Source organism: Protopterus annectens, chromosome 14.part0 (assembly GCF_019279795.1).
Source record: "Protopterus annectens isolate FY-2018-M chromosome 14.part0, PAN1.0, whole genome shotgun sequence".
Classification (NCBI taxonomy): domain Eukaryota; kingdom Metazoa; phylum Chordata; order Ceratodontiformes; family Protopteridae; genus Protopterus; species Protopterus annectens.
The window spans coordinates 188,312,950-188,335,216 of NC_056748.1; positions in this window are offsets into that span (position 1 = coordinate 188,312,950).

Here is a 22,267-nt window from a genome sequence, read left to right on the forward strand (position 1 = left end):
CCTAATTTTGTTTCATGTAGATGATATAATTGTTATAGTTGAAGATGAAAGGTGGATGGGAGGAATGATTAGATATGTTATCAATATTAGGGGGTGGTATTAGAACTGAGTAAAGATAAACATTATGAGCTGGGTAAAGTAGGAGAGATAAAAGGTATTGCATTTTTCCAGTTAAGGAAGCAAAATTGTTAGGTGTTTGATGAAAGAGGTTATGTATGAACAATGGGGTGGTATTTTTGAAAAACTTAAATCAATAGGTAGATTATAGAAAGGTTTTAGGATATCCCAAAACAGTGGTCTGAGTGTCCAAAATTAAAACTAGTAAACCTGAAATAAGGCACACACGGAGCTCAGCAAATGGACAACTTCTTTAATGGAAACAAGCACAAATAAATCCACAGCAAACAAAATCACAGCTGTACAAGTAAATCCACATATGTTTTTGCCCATTTTCACATGTGTATTTACTTGTACAGTGTTACTGTGCTGCTGTGAGTTTGTTTGCTGTGCTGTGCTGCTGTGATTTTGTTTGCTGTGGATTTATTTGTGCTTATGTCCATTAAAGAAGTTGTCCATTTGCTGAGCTCCGTATGTGCCTTATGTAAGGTTTTAGGATATCATATAAGAAAGTGTTTGATAATTCCGTTATATTAGGTAAAACAGGATATTTAGCTAAGGTTTGCATGATATCAAGTTTTAAATAAAAAAGAACTGGTGCAATTAGTTTTTTTTGGTTGAATCCTGTCCTGTGAAGAGGGGGATTTTGTATATGGAGAATAAAAAAGGTGGTTTAGGCTTAATTAAACCAATTGTGTATGCATCTTCTATGAATCCATATAAGATGTCAGATGAGAAAAAAAAGAATCAGGGTTTGGTGGCTTTGATTCTTTGTTTGAGCTATAGAGAATGGTGGAAAAAGAAGGAAGTTTTAAAGTAAAAGGAATTCTGAAAATATTGAGATTCAGGAATATAAAAACAAAATCATGTTATGGGGATTGGGAAACAAAAATGCAATAATCTCTATTGTTAAAAGGTGCTATGAGGTTAATCTTTGGACTTTATAAAGTGGGGATGTTATTAAACTTGTGAAAGAAAGAAAAATAGTTTTTGTGGGATATATGAATGTCAGTATGTTTTGGGGATTTTTCTTTCTTTCACAGCTTTCATAACATCCCCACTTCATTAACCTCATAATACCATTTAATAATACCATTATACCAAACATTTCTAGAAATTGTTATATTTTGTTACCTGTAAAAGGCAGGGGCGTCTTGTGCTATAGGACTGCAGCCCCCCACCTGTAGAAAGAAGGAAAAAAAATGTGAGTCCCGGAACTCCGCACATGTATGATTGGAGTTCCTGGAACTCACAGAACTTCAGACTGCTATGTCAGCAGTACAGATAGGGGGAAAGGCATCTCTACCCTGCAGTTTGCCAGAAGTCTACTCTCACAGGGACTCTCACAGGGAAACCAGCCAGCAGGACAGTTGAGCCTTCTCGTGGGACAGGACATACTGGAACACTGAATGGGACTCAGAACACTCACTGAATTCAGGTACTGTGTGTAGCCATTAGCTTTGAATGGGACTGAGAACACTCACTGAATTCAGGGTTTTGTGTGTGTGTGTGTCTTTTGGTAAAATGTCCCAGTTGCTATATACTGGTGGCTAGAGAGAACACATGGTGGTGGGCAGAAAATACCTCAGGCTTGTACCCTGCAGGTGGCAAGGACCTGAATTCCCTACCCACCACCATTTGTAAAACATTTGTAGATTTTTGCCTCATATTTGTTCTCTTCTGTTCCTCATAAAATCTGTGGTTTCTGTATTTTTATTTCCTTACACAGTCAGTGGTGCAGTAGTAGCATTGTTGCCTGACAGCTACATGTTCTCTGGTTTGATTCTTGGCTGGGGTGCCTTCTGTGTGGAGTCTGCATGTCCTCCCATCTTACAAAGACATGTGTCTGGAGTGTTTCTCCCTGGGCCTCTGCTGAAAATTGGCTTTTGTTCCAAGTCAGACTTTCCTGATTAACAAATGTTAAATAAATAAAAATGACAGGCACTTGAATTTCAGATTTCATATTCTTCAGAAAGTACATGGTAACACAAAACCTTTTATTCTAGCAATTTTCTAAGTTTATAAGACGAATATTTGAAATTTGCCCCCATGTTTGGGACTGTATTTCCCCATTATTGGCTTTGTCCAGATTTTTTGTGCTAAGGTTGAGAGCTATGATGAGAACTGAATTCACTGAATATGTTTGGGGGCTGTATTCCCCCATTATTGGCTTTGTTCAGGTGATTTGTGCTAAGAGGTTGACAGCTATGGTGAGAACTGAATTCACTAACTGGTAGCCACCTAAGTTTCGGTCATCCTCTCTTTCACAAAACATCTGATTTGGCATAGTGGTATGCTGCTCTGACTGTTTTGCACAGGGTCCTGGGTTCAAGACTTGGCAGTGAAATGTATGGTGTTAACACAGCATTTTATTCTAGCAACTTTCCAACATTATACAAGCAATGTTTAAAATGTGTCCCTGTTTTCTGGGCTTTTGCCCCCCCCCCCATAAATTTTGGCTTTTTCCAGATTTTTCTGTGCTGCAAAGTTCAGAGATACAGCTGAGTGTTGAGTAGATTTGAAAAGGATCTGATAGCTGCAGGGGAACAAAAGTTTAGTGCTGCTTATGCTGAGTCTGCTTGCATTGTTAATAGCACAACAGGTAGTGTATTTGCTTATGATGCAGAAGGCTATGGATTCTACTCCCACAGTAGGTAGATGTATTGCTGATACTGTACTGTGTGGTAAAGGGGGTAGATGCTGCAGTCCTTTTTGGTGAAGATACCTAGTAACTATGAACCTGTTATCAGTTTGCCATCCATTCCCTATTGCAATATTACTAGCTTATCATTTTTTTAATGCAACATAGGCAATTTATTCCTCAAGGGAAACGGGCACTTTATTTGTAGATGAAACAATGAAATATAAAGTTGTTTGCTAGCAGCAACCTCTTCATTAGCTACAGATCTCTTTAATGTGTAATTATTTAGATGTCTTTTACTTCTTCAGAGATTGTGCATATTTACTGATAATGGTGGACTGTAGAAGTTTGAGTATTCTTTTATGATGGAAATGCTCTGAATTGGGCAGTTTTGTCATTATTGGTGCATACATTTTGTTTCATTGTTTACTGGAAAAATGTTTAAAACAATAAATTTAAAACGCCGTGTAACAACTGTACTGTATTGTACAAGGAATATAATTTAATACAGTCAGGAAGGTGTATCAAAGACGACATGTATGTTTCGTGTGCAAGGGACCTATGATTTGAAAATAGCCCAAAGTTAATCTTTATCTGCCACTGGAAAAATGTATTTTCTTTGAATGTGGGTTTCAATGTTGTTTTAATTAATGTGGGTTTCAAGGGCAGAGAAGTTTTAATGCTAAGTCTATTTTCATTGTGAGACTGCATTGCTTTGTTTAGCAGATATCTTAGTATTTGTGCTGTAAAATGAAAAATAAAACTTTCAAATGAACTCCAAATCATTGCAGAAGTAAAGCAGTATGCACATTACAGTGTTTATAGTAAATGGGGTGAAATAACCAAGGAATGGGACTTTGGAATGGCTGCAGGGGGGGGGGGGCTCCATTCGACCATGATTTTCTGAGGGGGGAAGGGCATCAAACTCAAAGACAGCCCTGGCTGAACTATACCTCTCAACTGCCCAGATTTTTGCGGAATGAATAGATTTTTGCTTCTTATTTTTGGTTTGTTACTCATAAAATTTGTGGTTTTCTGGCAAATCATTTAGGAATTAAGTCACTAAATAATGATAAGACATTAAGTTTCAGATGTCATAACCTTCAGAAAAATGCATACTAAAACAAGACCTGTTATTCTATTAACTGTCTTAAGTTTATACAAGAGCAATTTTTAGTACTGTTTGTATGCTCCCCCAATATATTTGGCCTTGTCCAGATTTCCTGCATTAAGAGGTTGAGAAGTACGTGCAAATAAATTGCTTTATAGAATTAGGAATATCCAAACCTCTCAACTGTCCCCAATTTTGGCTCAAAATGTTGCTCTTCCCCTAATAATCCCTCCGCAAAATGGCAATTTTGCAAGCAAACATGGAGGGTTTACAATTATAAATAACTCTAATGATCAGCATTATAGATCACTTTTATTTCAGAAATGCATGTAGACTCTCTTATTTTGTCAGCTGCTCAAGTTAACAGTACTAATATTAAAAATGTGTCCCTTCTTTGATAGGTTCTCAGCTATATTGTGTGGCAATTTTACATTTTTGCATCACATTTTTAGTCCGTTTTTCATAAAATTGTGGTTTTCTGGAAAATTAATGGCAAATCATTAAAGACTGAAGTTATGAAAATAATGGCAGACATTTGAGTTTCAGATTTCATACCCTTCAGAAAATTCATATTAATGCAAGACCTACTACTATTCTATTATCTTTATACGTTTATAAGAGCAATATTTAAAAATTGTCCTTATTTTTGGGCATGTGTCCCACTTCTATGTATGGCTTTGTCCAGATTTCTTGCTCTGAGAGGTATGTGTGTCAGAGCCATCACCGTCAGCCAGAGACATTTCAAATTGCACCCCACTCCCACATGTAGTGTCCTTGATTTTGCAGAATGTTCTGGTTTTCTGTCGTATTTTTATACTGTAGATTTATGCTTCTTATTGTTCAGAAAATGCATGCTGTCACAGTGCCCTGTTGCTCTGTGTTTAAGTAGCAATGCTTTAATGGCCATCAGGTAAGCTTGTTGGAGATTGTAAAATGCAAGTAAGCTTTAATAAGCATACTGTTAAAGAATTATCAACATTGAAAGCCTTTTTGTTGTTGCCATGCTGAGAATATTTACAGTATTTTTAGAAGCTCATTACATTTGTTGGAGACTTGCAGTCATCTTTGCAGGTTTTACCTGTAAACTAAACAGAATGCCAATCTATCATGTGTGGTCCATAACTTGTGCAGTAATCCTTTAAGCAAGTTATCTTGAGCTTTTTTCTTGTTTGCTGTTCAATTTTTACTTTGATCATGTCTTCCTCGAGAAAAAAAGTAGTTAGTTATTGTCAGGCACCATTTTTACAAGTGGGGGTATACAGACACACACACACACACACACACACACACACACACACACACACACACACACACACACACACACACACACATACACATACCTTTCAAATGGAAATGATTTCACAGAATGTTATTGATTTGGCCTCTTATATTTGCCCCATCCCACACAAATCATAGGCGATTACTAAGCTATTGGCCCTGAGGCCCTTATAAGCCTAGCCAAGAGTTTAGTCCATGTTTAGACAAATCAGCACCCAATGCCCCTGTCCAGCAGGGACATGGGTGGAATCCCAGGGGTATATTTTCTATTTCCCATCCAGTTATCCAGGTTGTGCTTAAAAGGGGGTAAAGAGGTACTCTGCTTGACGTGGAGAGGGAGTCTGTTCCATAAATGAGGGAGTCTCTGGAACACAAATCTCTCCCATCAACAAGACTTGTTGATGTCACACACCAGGTTGAGGCTGCGCATGTGGGTTATTCAAGTGGAGCTTGACTTGCAGATATGCAGCAGTCCCATCAAGGTGGGGTCCATAATCACCTTGTATGCCAGACAGAGGTCACCTCTGAGGAGTCTGTATGAAACTGATTAGAGGGATAGGGCTTTTAGCCTGTGTATGTTAGATGTTTGAGACCCTGGATTCTCTTGGTGAGGAACTTCTGTAATATTCTTCATGTTTCACTGTTGCAGTCATCACATTTGAGTTATCTGCCTGCAGGTAGCCCTCAGCCAGCCTGAATACCAGAGTCTTGGATTCCTGTGTCGGATGCTGTCTTTTCTTCCATGACGTCAGCTCATCAGGGGAATAAAACATGCAGCTGACGCCATTACATCAGTCTTTCTTGCCATGCGGTGCCAGAAGCAGAAGCAGTTCTCAAGTACCAGTTGGCCGACTCCTGAAATTTTCATTTTTCAGTTTCAGAACCGAAGTCTTCAAAGAAAAAAAGTTAAGTACCCTGTTGGGGATTTTTTTTCTTGCTTCAACTGATGTCAGTAAAAGTTAACAATTGTCTTACCTGTGGAAAGCAAATACCTCATAAAGATTTTCATTCGTACTGCATTCCTTGCTTAGGCCCAGACCACAACGTCTCTCGCTGTCGGTTTTGTGCCTTGTTCAACCCCCAAACTATTCGTCATTGGGCTATATTTGCAGCAAATTATTTTGGTACTCGGTATCAGTACACCAAAATGCCTTTGTTAAGCCATACAACTACCGATCTTCTGAAAAAACGTAAAGATAAAGATAGAGACAGACTGCATAGGTCCAAAATTGCCGACAACACTTCTGTTAAGCTAGTCACCAGTCTGCCGGTACTCAGTGAGGCGCTTTTGCAGCCCCTGATACCCGCTACCTCAGATTCGCAGGCCTCTACTGAGACACATTCGCAGTCTGGTATGCCATGAGATGCTTCTTCGACTATGGAACCTGTGGATGTCTCTACCTTGGATGGGTTTGGAGCTGCTGTGCAGGCACTGGCTTCTGAGGGTGTATTCAGGCCTACAGACTTGCATTTTAAACCAACGCCATCTTCTTCATCCAGGCCTAAAACTCGCACCACGCCCAGAAAACCAATGTCCAAACAAAGCATGCTCAGGCCCATATGCCTAAAAAAACAAATACTTAGAATGGCTGAAGACCTTATTACCTTCATTAAGGGAAGCCAGCCCCCCCCCCCCCCAAGAGACCTAGAACTGAATTTCCTTCTGATTCTTCTGATCAGGAATCTGATATTTCTGTTCCTTCTGATGACCAGGATTTACCTTTATCTACCTATGAGGATTCTGATGCAGAGGATTCCATTCCCTCTGCTTCCCCTCCAGAAGAGTTTTCTTTTGGTGAAACCTTGCACACTCTTAGGGAGCATTTCCGCTGGGAAAGCCAGGATTACTCTGACTCCAAAAAGAGGCTTAGGGAATTCTTACTCCTTCCTCAACACAGGCCTTTAGCTATCCCTCCTGTTCTGGACATTGTAGATGACGCTTTCTTGGTATCTAGCTTTTCCCCAGACACTTTACCTCCAGCTTCCAGAAAACCTGACAGGTACTACAGAGTACCTGACTCTCACAAGTTCCTTTTCAAGAATCCTACTGCGGATCCAGAGATCATTTCCCAAGGACCAAAAGGCATTAAGGCTACTGCTGCCAAAAATCCTTCTCCCTCTGATAGAGATTCTAGGGCCTTGGACAGAAGGGATAAGAAGGTATACACTTCTGCTACTTTGGCCATTAGGGATTTAAATTGCCAGTTTCATATGTTAAAGTACCAGCAGCATATTATGGGACTACATAAACAGAAAATGATGTTGATTTCTGACTGTGCTGAACACAAAGAATTATAGAATTTAATGCATTCTGCAAAACAAGTTGGTAAACATACTTTGCAATGTGGTTTTGACTCTTTAGAAGCATCTTGCAGGGCTGCTGTCACTGGGTCTGTACTTAGAAGGCATGCTTGGCTTACGGAGCAAAACTTGCCAGATCATGTTAAAGCTAAATTACTGGATGCTCCCGCCTGTTTGGCAACAAAGAAGAAGTCCTCAAAAGGATGGAGGAAAAAGCTAAATCTATGCAAACTGTTAAAGATTTTCTACAAATGCAGCCTCCCAGATTTAGTAGGCATTGGCCTTCAAAGTATTAGTCCTTTCCAGGCCTTCTCAGTCCAAACCCAGGAACAGCAGACCACCTAGGTTACAGTCTCAGGCTACGCACAGGCCTAAGCAGTGGGGGGCTCCCACTTCCAAAGCAGGGAGTAGTAAACCTCTCCCCATGGAAAAATGGCACAATGACTTAACCTTAACCCTTCCAAGCCCTGCTCAACTCCCTGCTTCCTTAGGAGAAAAGCTCGCCATGCATGCAAAAAACTGGGAACTCATTACCCAGGACAAATGGGTTTTGAATATAGTTTCCCAAGGATACAGATTCCACTTCCACACCCTACCAGCCCCAAACGGTTGGCCAGACCTACCCCCAAATCAGTGGATGGAGGCCCAACAGCAGGTTCTCTTCTAAGTATCAGGGCTATTCAATCTGTCCCAGCAGAACAAAGAGGACAAGGTTTTTATTCAAGACTTTTCCTGGTACCCAGAAAAGTTAGCTTCTGGCATCCTATCCTGGATCTCTCTATTCTAAACACCTTTCTGGTAATCCCAAAATTCAAAATGCTAACACTTCAACAGCTGCTTCCTATGCTAGACAAAGATGCCTGGTTGGCAACCTTAGACTTAAAGGAAGCTTACCTGCACATTCCAATAAGGGAATCTTGCAGGAAATACCTACGCTTATGGACAGGCTCCATGCACTATCAGTTCTCTGCACTTCCCTTTGGCTTATCTACTGCATCCAGGGTATTCACAAAGTAAACATAAGTTGAATACACACACGAATAGACTAGTAATCCAACATACCAACCAGCACCACTACTGTAAAAATGCTTTTATTGAACCAAGCAGTTGTACAGATAAAAACACTTAGCGCTTTCACCCACTAGCATTGTTGGGCATCATAAGAATGTAAACTAATTAACACAATCCACTCCCTTTTTATAAATATCTAAAACCACACCTCCTTCAATTAAGAACATCAATTGCAATAAAACATCCAATTAAATAAAAGGTGTATGTGTACCAATGTTTGTGTTTATATATATTTTTGTCTAAAATTATGTATAAAATGTATATATGTATATATATTATATATTCTAACCAAAATACCTCATTCAATTGTATAACTGTGCCAAATGTATATGTCTATAGACAAAAAATATTATTGTTGTGTATATAAAAGGTATATAAAAATGTAAAACTGAATATGATATAATTGTATATAAATGAATAAATAAATGACCTATTAAATGTAAATGTGCAATATAATCTATAATATGCAATGTATAATATAAAATATGTAAATATTGCAGTGTTTGTATAAAATGCGTATAAAATATGTGAACATTCCTACATAATATAAATTCATATAAAAATTCATATTTATTTTATTTTTTATTTTTATTTTACATTTGTTGACCGGACTAGTCTAGCTGGATATATTTCCATTTTCAGTAGAGGCCCGGGGAGAAAAGCTCCACACAGATATACAAAGTATAAAATATTGTTACATGGTGATAAAAGGATTAAGAAACAAAATAAAAACAGGTAGTTAATACATTCTTGAGATAAAAATACTTGAGAGACGTTACAGTAAAACAGAGTAAAGTTTAAGAGAGCTAGAACAGATATAATACAGTAAGAGTTATGTACAATAGATAAAAACACTTAAGAAACAGTACAGTGAGCAGAATACAGCTTAAGACAGCTCAAAAACAGAATAGTAAGAGTTATGTACAATTGATCATATGAGATAGAATTATTTAAACACTAAGTTGATTAGAGTTTAAAAAGAGTCAGTCTTATTTACAAGTCAAAAGCATGTAGAAGTTTGGAAGTATGGCAAGAAGAGGAAGAAAGAGGGGTGAAGAGGATGGTTAGTCAGGGTTACTACAAGGGCATAGCCAGTGCATTTGGAGGTTTAAAGAGTGGAAAGGATGTAGTTAGAGTTAGTTCAGTGGGTAGTAGGTTCCAGAGTTTTCCTGCTGTGTTGGTAAACAGAGAGTCACCAGCTGCATTATTAGACTTTGTTAAGCTGGCAAGAAGTTTGCTAGAAGAACGTAGGGAGTTCAGATTATTATATGGGACTATGAGTTGTGAGAGTATAGGGGTATTATTGGGTTGGTAAAATATCTTGTGGGCAATTGTGAGGTGGAGGATAATCAGATGGTTTTGGAATTCGAGCCAATTTAGTTGTCTAAGATTTGAACAGTGATAGGTTCTGAAGGGATTGCCAGTAGCGAATCTAGCAATGTTATTATAGGAGGTTGCTAATTTGTTAAGGTTGGTTTTCTTAAGGTTGGTAAATATAGGTGAAGCATATAGGAGGGTTGAGATTAGATGGGAGTGAGCAATCTTGGCTCTTGCCATATAAAATGTGATTTATATTTTAGAATGCTGGATACAGAAATATATTCATTTATACCAGGTGGCTTGGATGCATCCAATCTAAGCTGCCACATACATTCTTTAACTTCCAGTAAGGACTTGTCATTCCCTCCCTTGTCATTATGTGGGACACGATCAATAACAAAAAATAAAAACTTTTTAAAGTCTCTACATTTCAAACTGTCTGAATAAAGTGCATTAACAGTTTTTTTTTGTTTCTAATGTCCCTAACATGCTCAAGTATCCTAGATTTTAACTTCCTGATGGTTTTACCAATATAGTATGTTGAGCAGCTTAGACAGGTAGCAATGTATATGACCATTTTGGTATTGCAATTGCAATAACCTGGACATCTAATAGTTCTGCCATAGTTTTGTACAGTAACGTAAGGTCCGTCATTAATGTACTTACATATGCTACACAGGCCACATTTGCTCATCCTGGATCTCTTCTATGTATTCAAATCCATGTCCATTTCCAGTATTTCCTTCAAGTTCTTTCCCCTACTGTGTATAAAATCAGGTTCATTATCTATAATTCCTTTTAATTCAGTTTTAAAAATACTAAGCCAAGTCTCTTTTAAAATAATCTTAATTTTACCCATCATATCATTGTAGGGGAGTATCATGGCCCTTGCTTTGTCTGTTGTACCATCATCAGTACCATCTTTCCTGTCTCTTGGGAAACCTCCTTTTAAAATGGGTTTAAACACAGTGTTTCCCCCCCCCCCCACTTCCTTACTTATTTTCAATAAAATATCTCGAGGATATCCTCTTTTAATAAATATTTCAATCAATTTTTTGATTTCTACATTGTACATACTATCATCACTAATTAGTCTCGAGAGTCTTACCATCTGCTCTTTCATAATGTTTTTCTTCTGAAAATATGGATGGCAACTGTTAAAATGTAAAAAAGAATTGGAAAAAGTCTTTTTATGGTGAATGTTGGACTGCAAGGTGTCATTTTCCTTGTGCAATAAAATGTCCAAATATTCACATTTGTCTGTGTAAATTTTACTAGTAAACTTCAAAAATGAAGTAGTTGATTTGATGTACTCAACGAAATTCTTAACTTCTTCTTCTGGCCCTTTCCAAAAAATTAGACTGTCATCCAAAAAGCACAGGTATAGGGCAATATTGGACTTGTACTGGGATTTAAACACTGTTTGTGTCTCCCATTCAGCCAACACTAGGTTGGCATAAATGGGAGCACATCTAGCTCCCATGGCCACTCCGGTACACTGTTTAAAAAACTCCCCTTCAAACATGATGAAATTGTTTAATAAAACTATTTCCATTAATTCCACCATCAGTTTACGTCTGACCGTGTGCATCCCACCGTATTTCATGAGACAATTGTCAAACATATTCAGACCTTCCTGATGTGGGATAATAGAAAATAAATTGATAACGTCTGTAGTTATCATTAAATATTCATTACCTATCAAGATATCTTTTATAACATCCAAACAGTGCCAGGAGTCCCTTAAAACATGAGGTAACTGTTTTAATGTGTGTTTACAATGAAAATTCACAAATGATGCCACAGCTTCTGTCTTTGAGCCCTTTGTAGAAACTATGGGACGAAAAGGTGGATCATTCATATTCTTCTGGATTTTTTGGAATCCCAAAGATGGAGGGAATGACAGGTGCCTCAACCATGAGATAGTCATAATCAATCTTCTCAATCAGTCCCTCCATCAATAAATCATAAAATTGCCAATCTATCTTCGAGAAGGCTCTGTATACCTCAAATTTGGAAACCCTAACATAAGTAGTGCTGTCACTAAGTATGTCACCCATTTTTAAAGAGTAGTCAGTGTTAGTCATTATAACTACCCCCCCCCCACCTTTATCAGGTTTCATAACCTGGTATGTGTTGGTAGATGTTAATTCTTTTAAACAAAATCTTTCAGCTACTGTCAAATTGTCTTTAAAAACTTATTTTGTTTTAGACATCTACATAACTGAGCCTCACATAATTGTTCAAAAACACTTACCATAGGGTTATTGGGGGGGGATAAAAGTACTAGGTCTTTTTAGTAAGAACTTGTTGTTGGATAATGGACTAGTATTGTTGAAAAAATATATTTTTAAATTCAACTGTCTGGTATAAAGCTTCAAATGAATCAAAATCTTTCCAATCTCATAGTTAAAATTTGGCACAAAAGAAAAACCTTTTTTAAAAAGTTCACAATGGTTACCTGATAATTGTAGTGCAGTAAAATTGTATATACAAAAACTACCATCTCTAATTAAATTGAAATTGAATTCACCATTTAGACCCAAGTATTGAGGTCCATTGTTATTGTTTGCATTTACATATCCAGTGTCATCAGAAAAACTCTGGTGGTCAGTATCGACTTCACTGTTAAACCATACATCATTGGCACTTCATTCTCATCATAAACATACCCATTGAGTACAGTACAAAAATCATCAAAAACCTGGTCATCCCTTGTTTGATCATTTAACATAACAAAATCATGCAATGGTGCTGTATTACAGTCCAAAAATTCAGTTAATGAAACCGGTTGTATCCGTGTTACCACCTTCGGCTGGAATAAAAAGTCTGACCTCTCTCCCTTCCCTCTTATTTGCCCTGCTGTTGTTGGGCTTGGTTTCTCTCGTGTATTCGGTCCGACCTTCTCAGAGGTTGTTGGTCTAAAAAACCTTCTCTGTTTTCACTACTGCTATCCATCTCCATGGCTCTCTCTCTCTATGCTGACTGTAAGTAGCCGTGTGGGTATTGTCAGTGTTTGGCTCCTCCCTCCTACTGTTTTGTCTAATATTTCCCCTCTTATTCACTTTAAAATGTGCATAAACCAAATTGTTGGCATAATCGTTACTGTCCCTCATAAGTTTCTTCTGTTTTGTTTCCAACCCAGTTCTAACAAAATATCCATGTCATGCAGAATTTTTTCATAGCGTACTTTGTTGAAATCAAATAGTAAGTCATTGGTAATACTACTGTTGAGTGTAGCAATTTGTTCTTTTAATGTGGCTAGTTTGGTAATATTGTTTCTAATGATAATACGTAAAAGGTCCATACCTGTTCTATCGAATAACACTGTTAATTCAACATAAGCTTGTGACCCTTCCTCAATGCCCATAGGAAGTTTGAACACCCGCACGCCCTTAGGGAATTGGTTAAGCTCTAGTGATCTCTCAAGGAAGCCGTTATCCATTTGTAAAGATTTGAACCATTTAAACATTTTGTCCAAATCATGCAACTATGTATTTAGTGAGCCAGCCCCTCCGTTGTTCAAAGGAGCCAGTCTATTTCTAAATGTAGGTAGTGTAAGTAACTGTTCAAAATTATCATGCCTACGATTGGTTAGTTCTGTTGGATTGATGTCCCCAGCATTCGTACCAAGGCCGTTCCCCAAACTATTGCCATTCCCAGTAGTGGCGTTCATGTCAATGCCATTGTTTGAACAATGACCGGCTGACATCCTTCCATTGTTGGTTCCAGGAGGTGTGTGTAGTGTAAGTAACTCCTCTTGTGAATTAGTCAGGGTAACATTACTAAACCCATCGTTAGAAGCTCTCTGCTGGATACAACACAAAAGACGTTGTGTTGTTTCTAAATATTCAATCATAAGCCTCTCCATATCACTTGGCCAAAAGAAAGTGCAAAAACAGTCACATTTTCGGTCAGTCACAACAAGTAAACATAAGTTGAATACACACACACGAATGGACTAGTAATCCAACAAACCGACCAGCACCACAACTGTAAAAACACTTTTATTGAACCAAGCAGTTGTACAGATAAAAACACTTAGCGCTCCCCCCCTAGCATTGTTGGGCATCATCAGAGTGTAAACTAATTAACACAATCCACTCCCTTTTTATACATATCTAAAACCATGCCTCCTTCAATTAAGAGCATCAATTTCAATAAAACATTCATTTAAATAAAAGGTGTTCACAAAGTGTCTAGCTCCAGACATTATATTTTGCAGGCAGAGAAATATTCAAATATACCCATACTTGGACGATTGTTTGATTCAGGCAGAAAGCCAGGACTTGCTATTAAAACATCTGGCATTCATAAAGAAACTACTAACCTCACTGGGGTAAACCATAAATAAAAAGAAATCTCACCTAGTACCCTGCCAACAGATTGTATTCCTGGGAGCAAGCTTGAACACAACTTCCCAGATGGCTTTTCTCACCCCAGAGAAACAAGTTTATTTGACAACCTACTTCAAACTATTGGCCACAAAGCCCTAGCTATCTGCAAGGAAAATTCTGCAAGCCCTGGGGTTCATGGCCTCTTGCATTCTACTAATTCCATATGCAAGACTGCATATGAGAAAACTACAATGGTATATAAAAAGCCTATGATGTCACCATTCTCAGGACCTGGAAACAATGATTTCTATCATTCCTTGTATAAAGACAGAGTTCCTTTGGTGGGAAGAGGCCTGCTACCACAACAAGGGGCTCCCTTTCACTCTACTCCCTGCCATCCAAACCCTAACAACAGACGCATCAGACTATGCATAGGGGGCTCACTTGGCAGGGCAGTGCATTCAGGGCAAATGGAACCAGAGACAGATGCACCTGCATATCAACCAACAAGAAATGTTAGCTGTACAGAATTCCCTGACAGCATTCAAAGACCGCATTCTTCCAGGACAACTATTGATAAAGACAGACAACACCACAGTTATGTGGTACATAAACAAGCAGGGGGAAACCACTCATACACTCTCTGCAGACTAGCCATGGCTCTGTGGAACACAGGCTTGAGCTACCAAGTGCACCTACAAGCTCAATTCCTGCCAGGCAAGCTAAATTCACTGGCAGATGACCTAAGCAGAAATCTCATGGACCCACACAAATGGAAATGGGAGCCAATAATATTCAACCTCCTGAGGAACAAATGGGAGACTCCAGAGGTAGATCTGTTTGCCTCCCCTCAGAACTACCAATTGGACAACTTCTGGACAAGAACTTTCCATAGTCAAGCTTGGATAGTGGATGCCCTGTCCTTTACCTGGGAAAGCCTCTCAGTTTATGCCTTTCCCCCTCTGCCTCTCCACTTGAAGGTTCTGCAAAAGATCGAACAGGACAAGCCAAGGACAATACTGATTAAACCAGATTGGCCACACCAGCACTGGTACTCCCTCTTCGCAGTATGACACTGCTGGAACCATGGCACCTGCCTCAGACCCCTTCCCTGCTGTCCCAGCAGGTGGGCCATATTCTGCACCCTCAGCTTCAAACCCTGAACCTTGCAATCTGGCTAATCCCTTGTACTCTCCAATAGCATCCCTCAGTAAGCAGGTGCTAGATGTCATGCTGGAGGCAAAGAGGCCTAGTACTAGAAAATCCTATGCTGAAAAGTGGAAAAGATACTGTTCCTGGAGCCAGACTCATGGGATGGCCACAATGGTGCCCAGCTTACCTCATGTTCTTCAGTACTTAACAGAAATGCTCCACAAGGGCCTATCCCTCTCGTCAATTAAAATTCATGCCTCTGCCATTTCAGCACGTTATAATACTGAGCCACCCCTTTTACATCACCCCCTCCTGAAGCAATTCCTTAGAGGGGCCAAAAATTTAAGACCACTCAGGAGTGCCCCTACTCCAGCCTGGGACCTTAACTTTGTATTGGAAAAGCTCACTCTCCCTCCCTTTGAACCAGCTGCAACTGCAGAGTTGAAATTCCTTTCTTGGAAAACAGCCTTCCTTCTGGACATCACTTCAGCAAGAAGAGTGTCTGAATTACAGGCCCTCATGACAGTGGAACCCTTCATTATCTTCCATTCAAACAGGGTTTCCCTCAGGACCAGTCCTTCCTTTATGCCCAAGGTGGTGTCTAGTGTGGCCCTAAATCAGTCCATTCACTTACCTACTTTTTTCCCTAATCCACAAAACAAGGGAGAACGAATACTGTACTCTCTGGATGTGCACAGACAACTTCGATTTTATTTGGACAGGACCAAGCCTCTCAGAAAAACTGAACAGCTGCTAGTTGGCTTTGCTGCAGGGGCAGAGGGGCAGGCCATTTCAAAGCAAACCATTTCTAAATGGATAGCCCATTGCATTAATTTATGCTACAAGCACCATGGAAAACCTACCCTACAGAGGATAAGATCACATTCCACCAGGGCTGCATCTACCTCTGCATCCTTTCTCAGAGGAGTCCCTACTAGGGACATCCTAGAAGTTGCTACCTGGAGCTCTGTACATACCTTCACCAAGCATTACCACATGCCTATTTTATCTAAATCCAGAGCTGGTTTTGCCACTACACTCTTGCAGGGCATAATAGTTGGTCCTAATGCTCTCTAACTTCCTCCTCCCTTCCTTAGCTTTGGGAATCAACCCAAATGTGATGACTGCAACAGTGAAACATGAAGAACATAGTACAGTTGTGTGCACTTACCATAAGTGTAGATGTTTGAGTGTATTCACTGTTGCAGTCCTGGTGACCCTCCCTCCAGCCCCTTAACTTCTCTTGGCTCTACCTTTCCTTCTTCTTTGGTGTATTTAAGTTTTCTGGTGTATTTGCTTTTTGATGGAGGGGTACCATAACATATAATTGCTTCCCATTGTGGGGGCACCTGACATTTGGGGCAAGAAAAACTGATGTAATGATGTCAGCTGCATGTTTTATACCCCTAATGACCTGACATCATGGAAGAAGAGACAGCATCTGATGCAGGAATCCAAGACTCTGGTATTCAGGCTGGCTGAGAGCTACCTGCAGGCAGATAACCCAAATGTGAAGACTGCAACAATGAATACACTCAAACATCTACATTTATGGTAAGTGTACACAACTGTACTGACTCTCTAGCTGCTGCATGTGCTTTGCGAGGTACATGCCGAAAGGTGCTTTGTATTCAATAATGGGCCTTGTAAGGGAAGAATACAGGGATGTTATGACCTCCTTGTACCTGGATGAGATACCCTTACTTATGAGGTGGGCCATGTAAAAGGCTTTCCGTACCACAGAAGAAACATGGTGGTCAAAAGTCAGACTGCTATCAACCTGGGTTCCCAAATTCCTCACAACTGATTGAGTGCTTAGGACATTGTTATAAATGTGATAATTTGTGGGAACATCACTCTCCCCAAAGGGGATGATGATGATGCATTTTTTGATATTCAGCTTGAGGCCATGTTTCTGGCACCAGTCATTCGTCTCAGTGAGACTCTCTTGGGGAATTGATGACAGCACCCAGCTTGCAGTCATCTGCAAACCTGGTCAGCCATAGCTCACTGGTTTTGACCTGCAGCTCAGAAAAAGTATTTCCCAAATAACATAGGCCCCAAGACTGAACCCAAGGGTGTGCCGCTTGTTATAGGTCTACTGCTTGAGGTAGCTTCCCCTATTTTGACTACATGGGTTTTATCAGTGAGCCAGTTTGCTACCCATCTGGTAGCATATGGATTGATGCCTAGTTGAGAGAGTTTATCTATTATGCCCGAGTGGGGAATAATGTCAAAGGCTTTGGCCAGGTCAAGGTAGGTGGTGTGTACCATCTTCCCCTCGTCCATGGCTTTGGTGACTGTCTCAAAGAAGTCGACCAAATTTAGCAGACATGACCTCCCCCTGATGAAGCCAAACTGTGTGGGATCAAGTGTTTGGAGTTTGCCAATGTCCTTGTTAATGAGGTCCATGATAATCTGTTCCATGGCCTTGCAGATCAGGCTAGTTAGGCTGATGGGTCTATAATTTCCTGGACTGGTGGACACTCCACCTCTGTGTAAAGGGATGACTGTGGCTGTCCTCCACTCAGCTGAGACAAAGCCAGTAATCAGACATTGGTTGAATAGGGTGCCTAATGGTGCTGCAAGTTCCTGCCTGAGTTTATGTAGGATGTGGCCTGGGATGTTATCGGGTCCCATGGAGGCTGTAATTTTTGCCTTTAAGAGAGCAGTGATGAGCTGTTCCCTAGATACAAGGGGAAGGTACTGGGGATGTCCTGATTTACTGATGTGGGGAAACAGAAGGGTAAAGTTTTTATTGAATCTGTCAGTGAGCAAGTTTGCTATATCTACGGCATTTGTATATGTGGTGTCCTTGACCACCAGTTCTGAACAGATCTGGGTGCTTCCTTTGAGATTGCAGACATATGTGAAGAAGGCCTTATGATTGTCTCTAGTAGATGTGGCCAATTTGGATTCAAAGTTTGCTTTGGAGGATTTCACTTGTGCTCTTATTTGCTTGTTCAGTCTAAGGAGGCATTGCTTCCAGTTGGGCACCTGTTCCTTGTTGATCTTGCATGGCAATTGTTTCCTTTTATTATAGAGTTTATTTATTGCACATGTCCACCAGACAGGTTTACTCTTCTTTGCAGAGGATGACTTAGTCCTGTTGGTTTTTCCTGATTCAATGCATCTATATAAATGCTTGTATAGTGCTTTGGTGTAGTTTTGGATACTGGTGCCAGTTCCTATGGGGGGGGGGAGGCTTTGAAGCTGTTTATACCATCCCTCAGGAGGCTGTAATCAGCCTTGGAGAAGTTTTTATGTCTAATCCTAGCTAGAGGGGGGTTGGGGGAGATGGTGACTTTGAAAATGATCGCTTTGTGGTTGGATCTTTCCAGGAAGGATGATACTATAGGGATGCTGCAGTGGTTACTCATGTTGGTTAATAACAAGTCCAAGATATTATCACCCCCTCATGGGAGTATTGACTAGCTGTTCCAAGGCATTTGCATTGACAAAATCAAGGAATCTCTGAGTATTTGTATTCTGGCATGAGTAGTTCTTCCAGTCTATGTTTGGGAAGTTAAAGTCACCCAGGCTCAGGGTAAAGGGGTGAATCTTGTTTGATTCGAACAGGTCCAAATAGGCAGATTGGGCATCTTGAGTCAGATTTGGTGGCTGGTAGCTAGCTATAATTTGAATAGGGGTCTTGTCAATGGTTAACTGCACCTGGAGTGTCTCCTGTGCTTCATATTGTTTGACCAGCCTGGAGGTGTGCATGTCTTTAATGTATATTGAAACTCCACCTCCTTTGGCTTTACTGCCCTCAGTTTGGGGTTTGAATGTATGATAGGATGAGTAACCAGGTAAGGCTGGGGTGCTCTCTGCAGCCTTGAACCAGGTCTCTGTGACTGCACAGATGTTAGCATTCTCCAGGGTTAAGAATGCCTGCAATGAGTGCAGTTTCAGGTTTAAACTCCTAGTGTTTAGCAGCATGACCTTTAATTTGTGTTTTGTTTAAATTTTTATGTTGGTAGATTTAACCTCATCACTTTTCCTTAAAAAGGAACTATAAGGGAGACAAAAGCCTTTGCCAGATGCCTGAAGCCCAGGTGAGACAGATGCAGGCCATCTCTGGCAAAGCATTGTGGTATGTCGATCATAAATTTCCAGGCTGTCAGGTACTGGATCCTACTTGAATGACACCAGAAACTAAGCCAATTGTTAAAGTCAATCATTTTCTGTTTGTATTGAGGCATCATTCTGGGTGATAGTAAGATGCTGCTTAAGGCTAGGGACATACCTGCCTTGGACACATCATTCTGGGTGATAGTAAGATGCTGCTTAAGGCTAGAGACATACCTGCCTGGGACACATATGCAGTGAGCTCAATCATGTCTCTCTTCATATAGTCCAGGGAGGTGCGTCTCAAGTCATTCACACCAACATGGACTATGACAAAGTCATAATAGTACCTGTTGTTGAGAGACTTGAGTGCATGTGTGATATGGCAGATTCTGGCCCCTGACAACTAACCATGACTTTATCCTTGTCCAGCCTGGAGAGAGGCACATCTGTGTGTCTCACAATGGAGTCTCATAAGACTAATATGTTGGGTTTATGGTGAATCTTAGTAGTTGTGTGGACTATGCATGGTATGTGGTGTGGAGGGCTATAGAGATCACATGTGTTTTTTTGCCTCAGAGGTCTCCTTTGTTTGGGTATGTTTATGTGGAGGACCTCCACATATGTAGATGTGTGTTGTGTAGGTGTGGGTAGTGTTTGAGGTGTAGTGATTTTGTTGACAACCTTTTCAGTGCCAGATATACTGGCTTGAGGGGGAAAGTGCTTGGACTCTAGGTTCCTAATGTAATTGCATCTCTCACAGATTGTGTTCCTAGGTGGTAGCAGTAAATGGTTGTCCGTGTACAGAAGGCAGTTGCTACACTGTCTCAGGATGCCCGCATGAACCAGACTGGCAAGAGAAACTGTAGGAAATTGTCCGTCCATATATGTCAGAATCTGAGGGAGAAAGGCCAGGGAGAGCTATGGGTTGGGCCTAAAGCCCAAGTAATTAAACCAAAACTAAGCTTAGAGTAACACTTGAGTAACACTTAACAATTTAGACAGGCTATAAACACGCAGTAATAAATGCAACAGAAAAGATGCAGTTGAACACTGTAGAGAGCAGGCAGCAAGTAGCAAGAAAAAGCAAAGCAAGATGAAGTAACAGAGTAGCTGAAAGAAACACATATTAGAAAAATATAAGCAGCTGAGTAAAGTATCTTTTTTTAATAAAGTAAAAAGAGAGTGAGCAGGAACAGAAGATAATTCAAGGTTAAGGGACAAAGGGGTTTGGCCTTCCCAAATGACCTCTGTATTAGGTAGAATGAGCTAAAGAGATGGGACTGGGAGGAGTGTCCCAGACCAGATTTCCAATAGGGGCAGGCAACTGCAAAAGCCACCAACTTTAAGAACAGAACAGCAATAGGGTGGGAGGGTGGAAGAAAACCAGTTTCAGAGCAGATCAGAAAACAATGTCAGCAAATATAGAAATAATTCAGTCAAGCAAAAATTAAGACAGTGCAGAACTCTGAACAGTTAAAACGTGCCAAAAATATACTTATCAGCTCTATATTTCCAGATTGAGAAGTACTCTGTCAGAACACAAGGAGATTCTAGCAATGGTATGGATGAATACATACTGACAGCTTGTTTAAATCACACTTTTTTTAGGTTAATTAGGACAGTGCAAGTATACAGTAAGGTAGAGAGAAGATGGTTAAGAGCTAGTGTAACTTTACTGTTGCTGGTTAGGAAGTTTTTACATCTGTAAAGAGTACCTAGTTTTTTGTTGATTCTGGTTATTGTATGAGCTATACGTTTATCAAATTTCATATTATTGTCAATAATGACCCCTAGTAATTTGGTCTGTGTAACGGGGGAGATATGGGTATTATCTGATGCAGAAATAGGGAATGGAGGAGTAGGTGCTGCTGCTTTGAAAGGATGAAAGAGCATAAGTGGGGGGTCTTCTTAAGATTTAGTATAAGTTGGGAGTTTGTAAGCCAGGTTTTGATGGATGTAAATGCTCCTTGGGTCTTGATTTTAAGTTTTTGGAGGGTAGGGGTAGAGCAGATTAAGGTGGAGTCATCAGTGTATTGAACCAAGTTTGCTAGAGGGGCGGCTTTGTGAAGATTATTTGTAAATATATTGAAAAGTAGGGGTCCTAAAATTGATCCTTGGGGTACTCCTAGTTTTACAGGAAGTAGGGGGGAAAGGGAGTTTTTCCATAGCTTGTTGGCATTGGGAGAGATAGTCTTGAAACCGTAATAGAGTGGGGGTAGTTTTAATTCTGTGAGTGATGTTATTAGTTTTGTATGGGAGACTGTATCAAATGCCTTTGATAAGTCAAAGGAAACTGCAGAGACTAGTTGGCCACTGTTGCATTGCATATTTATTAGGTTACTAAAATTGATGAGTGCAGTGATAGTGCTATGATTGGAGTAGAATCTGTGTTGAGTTTCAGCAAGAAGATTGTGGAGAGGAGATGTGTTAGGACCTGAGTGTGGATACATTTTTCCAATATTTTAGCCAGTGGGGAAAGTATAGCTGTAGAGCAGTAGTTTGTTAGGTCTGTGGAGTTGCCCCCTTTGTGTATTGGTATAATGTAGGAGATTTTCCAGAGAAGTGGCACCTTTTGTTCTGAGATTGATCTGCTAATGATTATAAAGGCTGGGTAGAAAATTGCTTTGCCAGCTATTTGTAGGAATTTGGCAGGTAGTTTGTCTACTGCTAAAGTGGTAGGTTTAAGTTTGGTTAGGTGTCAGTAGACGGTATTATATTCTTACATATTATATAATATATAATATTCTTTCTGAAAAACCTGTAATGAATAATGCCTTTTTGATTAGTAATTTTAACTATCAGTTTATAAACTGGTATACTTATACATCAAAAGCTGGGTATACCTGGAGATTCCGGGGCTTAACAAAT